The sequence below is a fragment of the Gavialis gangeticus genome, unplaced genomic scaffold (genome assembly GCF_001723915.1).
Source record: "Gavialis gangeticus isolate Ggan-Ray unplaced genomic scaffold, GavGan_comp1, whole genome shotgun sequence".
In the NCBI taxonomy this organism is placed as follows: Eukaryota; Metazoa; Chordata; order Crocodylia; family Gavialidae; genus Gavialis; species Gavialis gangeticus.
The window spans coordinates 95,328,191-95,334,974 of NW_017729032.1; the positions used below are offsets into that span (position 1 = coordinate 95,328,191).

Below are 6,784 nucleotides of genomic sequence, written 5' to 3' on the forward strand. Positions count from 1 at the left end.
ACCGGAAATACTTATGGTCCACTTCCGGGTCAGCCACCGAGTGTGCCAGGCACCCCCTCCACACACCGCCCAGCTTGGAGATTGCCTGTGGGGCACCACAGGTGCCCCCCAGACCCAGGAGGCACCAGTTGCCAAGCTGGGGCAGTATGGGGGCTCCCCCTGTATGCTCCTCAGTGGACCTGGAAATGGATGAGAAGTGCTTCTGGTCCACTTCCAGGTCTGCTGTTGAGCGTGCTGGGGAGCCCCCTGCACTCCTGTGGGATGCTCCATCCGCCCCACCATCACAGCATTCACAAGCTACCTGGTACCTTGAGGTATGTAGAAAAAACATTTAAAGCTGTGTCTATATCCGAATCACTGAATCTTTCCAAATCTCTCCGAACTGATTCAGAAGGTTCTGCTTTGATTCACAGAGATTAAAGGGTCTCCTGATTTGATTCGGATTCGAATCAGATTGAATCGGGCCGAATCTCTGCCGAACTGAATCAGGGACTGAAGCTTTGCACAGCCTGGTATTCACCATCATTAGTTTAAGGATGTCTGAGGTATCCACAATCATCCCTCACTCTTCTGTTTAATAGCTATTAATAGACATACCATCTGTTAATAATTCCTTTTGTGAACCTGACTATACTATCTGGCCCTACAACCTTCTATGGCAACAAGTTCCACAGTTTAATTACACACTGCATAAACAGGTTTTGTTTTTGTTTTTAATCTAACTCCTACTCATTTCAGTGGGTGACCCCTACTTCTAGTATTCTAGGACTTGGGGAATAGCAGTTCCCTATTTGTCCATACCCATCATGATTTCATAGGCCTCTATCATAACCCCTTCAGCCTTCTCTTTTTAAATTGAAGAGTTCTAACACTTATGGGCTCTTCTAGTATAGTAACTGTTGTTGATCATCTTTGTTCTCAGTTCCATTTTTTTTTGTGGTTTCCACTACACACTGAGCTGATAGTTTTAGAACATTCTACAATGACTCCAAGGTCTCATTTCTGAGTCCAACAGCTAGTTCAGAGCCCAGAATTGTGTAAATATAAACAAGGCTATTTTTTCCTATGTGCATTACCTTGCATTTGGCAACTCTGTCACTTTTTTGTTCACTCACTCAAGCTTTCTGAGATCTTTCTGCAGGTTCTCAGTATCAGTTGGAGTAAGTTACAGATTTCTCTTAAGATTTCACTATGTATTCACCTTTTCAGATTGCTGAACAAAACCAGGCCCAGTGGGATCCCACTATTGACTGTTCTCCATCCTGAAAAGTGGCCATTTATCCCTACTTTTTGCTTCTTATCTTTTAACCAGCTTCAGTCCACAAAAGAATATTCCCTCCCTCCTGTGGTATTTCATTTTTAAGAGCCTTTAGTGAGAAACCTTGTCAAAAATGTTTGAAATATCAAATACTGTATTTGCTCATATACTACATGCAACCTTTTCCCAAAAGTCAGACTTTCAAATCTGAGGTATGTATCTTTAGAGGGGTAACTGATTTTCCTTCTAGAATAGAAGAAGGGTGGAATACAGGCAGACACTTTAACTGATGGTTGCCAAGAGGATTGCAGCTTCTCCCTGGGGCTGCAAATAGCATGGGTGGAGTCCAGTATTAATTGTCTCACAGTAAGTGGTAAGGCAGTAGCTTTTGGACGAGGAGCCACTGAGCTGGTTGAGAGGGAGTGAACTGCTGCATGTAGTCTGTAATATCTTGATGAGGCTTATGGTGTGGAAACTTATATAAAGAACTATGTATGCTACAGAAGTTACCATCTAACTACAGCCCTTGTAAGGAGGCTTGGGGCCAAGCCTTGCTGCAGTCCTACCACACCTGGAAGTTCTGGATACCTCAACAACGATTCTGGTTTTCTCTGATTTAAAAAAATCCCCAATTTTTCATTTTTAAAAAGTAACCCTAAATCCACCTTTTCTATCACACAGACACACACACATATATAGTGGTGTTTCATTTTAATAATGGAAAAATGTGGATTTGGAATTACTTTTTTTAATCCAAAGATTGGGTTTAAAAAAACAAAAACAAAAACAAAAAAATCAGAGAAAACCAGGATCTCTGCTCATCAAGATGGTCTCCTGGGACACCACTCTTCATGGACATACTGGGCATGTCCAGATGAATCCACACATGCAGTTCAGAGAGCCTTAAACCTGTTCGAGGCACCGCAAACCACACATGGTGCACATGCAACCATTCACCATGCTGAAAATTTGCAGTGCAGTGCCACAATTTGATAACAAGAACTCCCAGTATTAAAAAAATGGCAAAAAAGTGTGTTGCACACTCCTGGAACATGTGCTGGCAGACACAGGCTCAGTCCTCCCAAGAGATGTTCTGGCTGCTGGACAAAGCATCTCCCCTCCTCTAGTTCTGCCCCATCTCCTCCAGAGGGGAGCTGGGAGGAGTGGGCATGGGTGACTGGTGCCTCCTGTCCCAGCGGGGGGCACCAGAGGCCAATCATTGAGAGGGGAAGTCCCTCAGCAGCCAATTGCCCACCCTGGAAGTGCCGGCAGCAAACTAGAAGTGCTGCTGGCAAAACCAGAAGTGCCACTAGAGCTTCTCAGGGGGGAAACTGGCTGGTGCTCTACACTCCCCGGTAGCAAGGGCCAATTTCAGGGGGGGCACATGCCCCCCCATTCCCAGCTTACGCATCACCTATGGGAGTGGGGAACCAGTAGTTTTCCCAAAGCAGGGCATTTCGTCCTGCACCAAAGCCCACGTGCAGGTGTGTGCACAGCAGCAAAAAGCAGTGGCACAAATTTGTGCTGATACTTCTTTCCCTGCTGCAAACTCATGCCCCTATATGTGGGGATGCACTCACTATGTTTCCAGGAGTACTTACTCTGTTTCACACACTTAGCTGTGATTCTGGAAAATCTTTTGCTCTATATTTTGCCTTACAAAAACATGGCATGTGTTTTATTTTGGGGCGTGTGGAAAAGAAGAAAATATAGTATCCTGTCAAGTTGATCCCCCTTGTCCACATGGTTCTTAACACATTCAAAGAACTGCAGCAGATGAGGCAGGATTTCCCTTTACAAAATCCACACTGACTCTTCCCCAGCAGATCATATTCTTACAATAGATTCTACCAACTTGCCAGGGATAGAGGTAAGACTCACTGGTTTGTAGTTCCCAGGATGGCCTCTGGAGCCTTTTTTGAAGATGGGTGTTATGTTGGTAGGCCGCCAGTCCTCTGGCACAGAGGCCGTTTGTAACTGTTAAAGGAGGAAATTAAATCAGTTTAATATGATTTTTTCTTAACAAAATCCTGTTGGCTATATCCTATCACCTTAATATTCTTATTTCTGTATTTGCTTTTATTGGCCATGTGTATTAAACAAAAGAGATTAATTTTTCACGTGTGGTGACCATCAGGAGACCCCAGGTAGTAGACCCTAGCAAGATTCTTGAAAGAATCATGCTTAGCCACTTTACTTGCTGAATCAAAGAGATTGTGTTGCCTAACAGCCAATGGAGTTTTAGAGGAGGGACATAACCTTTGCTGCATGGCAAATCCAAGGGTAATATAGAACACCGATCTTACAAATTTGACTCTATTGGTAGAGAACGCCTATAGAAGTTTTTCTTTATGACTGGCAACTCTGACAAATTCAATGCAAACATGATGGTAGGAATCCATTTCCAGTAATAAAAAATGTAAAATAAGGGTGCATCCTCCCATTTACTACTTAACATTTGGTTTGCAGTTTGACAAATCCAAGGATAATGTATATCAAAAATAAGGTACTGCTAAGGTATAGCTTTCTGTGGTTCCGATATAGGTATTCAGGTGAGATTCAGGACCAATGGAAAATGGTTTCACTCCAAATGGCTGTGAAGAAAAACAAGGGCATTTGAGAAACTTGTCTGTGAAGTTGTGTTTGCTGAAGACCATGCCTTGGTTGCTTACTCCTAGGAAGTTGTGCAAGTTGTCAGAGATCACTTTGTAGCTTTGTGCTTATGCTTTGCGCTAATTATTAGTCTTAAAAAGAGAGAGGTTATGTACCAATCTTCTCTTGATTAGCTCTCCATATCATCAGTCATCACCATTAGAAAACTTGTGTTTCAAGTTAGAGATGAATTTACCTACCTCAGTTAGTATCCTGTCATTCAAATTCACATTGATGAAATCCAACAGAATTGTTAAAGAATAGTGTAGCCTTCAGAAGTTTATGTGAACATCTGCAGACAAAACTGAAAGTCTGCAAGATGGTAGATGTGATCTCCTTATTCTTATGTTTGTGAATCATGGCCAACCTACAATCATCATGTCAAAAAGTTGAATAATTTCCACCTAAGTTGTCTGAGATGACTAAAAGAAATAATATAGCAAGATAGAATTCCAAATACTGAAGTCCTCTGAGAAACAGATATACCATGTCCAGTTGCTATGACTTATGAAAGCACAACTAAGGTAGCCTGGTGACATATCTGGGTTATCCGCTAATTAGTACTTTATGGGGAACTCTGTTCTGGCAGAGGTTGACACAGTGGACAATGGAAAAGATACAAGGATAGTATAAAAACAGTTTTTAATACAGATTGTATAACTGTATACTCCATGCACGAACTGGGCTTATCAACTAGCAGAGAACACAATGTTGACTATTTTAACCTATTAATATGTTTCTATATTATTAATGATATAGTACTAGAAGGGACTTTGTCGATCACTGTGTTCAGTCCCCTGACATCATAGGTAATCCTTTCATAAATGGATCAGCTCCTTTTTAAAGCAGCTAGACTTTTTGTCCCCAGTATACTTGTAAGGTTGTTCTACATCTTACTCCTCTGTTGGTTAGAAACTTTTCGATTTCCAGCCTAAATTTATGTGTGGTCAGCTTACAAAACCTGTTACTGTTTATTTAATGTGTTCTAGTATTTTTTAGGATACTGAGCTTAGACGGGCTGATTTAGAATTCCCAGGTTCCTTTTTTTCTCCTTTCCATTCTGGAACCTCCCTTGCTCTTCAAGATTTTTCCAAGATATCATTATGATGAGGAGCTCACTTCAGCTGGTTTCTTCCATACCTAAAGATATGTTTTATTAGGCATGCTTAATTGAAAGCATTCAATTTATCTAAATCTTCAACCTGTTCTTTCCTTATCCTAGCCTGTGTACCTACTCCCTTTTTTATTTTTGAAGACTGAAGCAAAAAACATTATTGAACATTTCAGCTTCTATTATTTCCTCATCTTTCCCATTATGCAAAGGACCTATGATGTCCTTCATCTTTCTCCCACTTCTAATGAACATATAGACCCTTTTCCTATTGCCCTTTATGTCCCTCCGTGAACCCATTTTGTATCGAGGCTTTTTTATTTTGTCCTACCTGCTTGTGTTGTTCTTTTACACTCACCCTTGACAATCATCATGCCGAAACAGTTTGAAAATAATTTCCCCCCCTACATTGTTGATCAGACACTTCACTCTTATCAGCCAACAATCTAGAATTAGCAGTCTATTCACCTATGGAGAGGAACAGCAAAAAGATCTCAAGTTCTTAATATTTCTTTGTAAATCTATTTCAAAGCTGTGCTAAACAAATCAGTCAGAGAGCATCAGCCAAACAGTCCACCCACGTTCACAACCTTTCTTTACCTAATGATAATTACAGATTGTACTACAGGCAGCCTTTAATAAACAGCATCAAGTTTAGAAGGAAGACATCTGTAGGGACCCTTCTGTTGCCATGGAAATCTTCAGGCCACACTGTCTCCATCTCTAAACATTACCTTCGCAGAAACCTATTATTATGCTTTTCTTTGGATATTAGTACAAATTATGGACTAACTCACCTCAATCAGATTATTATAAATGATATTAAGTCCCAGTCTTTGAAATATTCCAAAGAAAAGGGAATGCAAATGTTACAGATAGCTCTAGTTCTCTATAATTTCAGCTTATTTTGTACATGAACTACTGCCCTAATATAGGGTTTGATTCTGCAAGGTTCTGAGGGCTTTCAACCTCTATTGATATTAGTGGGAAGACAAAGGCTCTCAGTGCTTCCCTGGACTGAGTTTCTTAGCAAAAAAGATTAGTTCAGAGCTCTCCTCTGCATTTTCTTGAAGGCTTGTGAGGGAGTCTGCTATAAAAATAATTTTACATTGTCATAAAAGTTTGAAGCAAAGTAAATCATGTCAGCTCAAATCATTAAACAGAGGATTATTTTTTCAATTCCATTTGATTAACAATAATCATAAAAATAATAAACAGTCATAAATAAGCTAGAACATGTGTACTATGGTGACAGGCACTTTATAAATGTCAACAGAAAACAGACTCCCTTATACACAGGACCTTTCATACTGAAAGATCCTAAAGCATGATCACTGAAATATAGCCTTTTCAAAGGATTGAAGATGCTGACTAACATGTGCATCCCCAGTAGCAAAACAGTGCTAACCCGCCTGCAGGATAAAGAAGATCTCAGTTCTGAAAGCTCATTCACACCGATGCAGCCAAGTGGAACATACTCAATTTACCTAGTTTGTATTGAAGAAGGAATGATTTGGCATCTACTGGGATTCAAATATGGGGTGTCAGTTTGGGATACCAAAACAGAAGATTAACTTTCATGATTAAGCATAACATTTTAACTGTGCTGTAAAAAAAATAAAAGGGGGGGGGGGGAACTTAACACATACTAGGACTGCTGCATTTGGCAGAATCTGGAACAGCCACACAATCTGATGAAAGGTGGGTGAGGAATCCCCAGCATCAGTGATATAGAGGCAGTTCCAGGCCACTTTCCCAGGTCC

General features: G+C 40.7%; 1 protein-coding gene across 5 annotated transcripts in view; it reads right to left on the bottom strand.

Moving 5' to 3' along the window:
- KLF12 (Kruppel like factor 12) overlaps positions 1-6,784 on the bottom strand; it is a 443,110-nt gene that overhangs the window by 227,934 nt on the left and 208,392 nt on the right. The window lies entirely within an intron of this gene.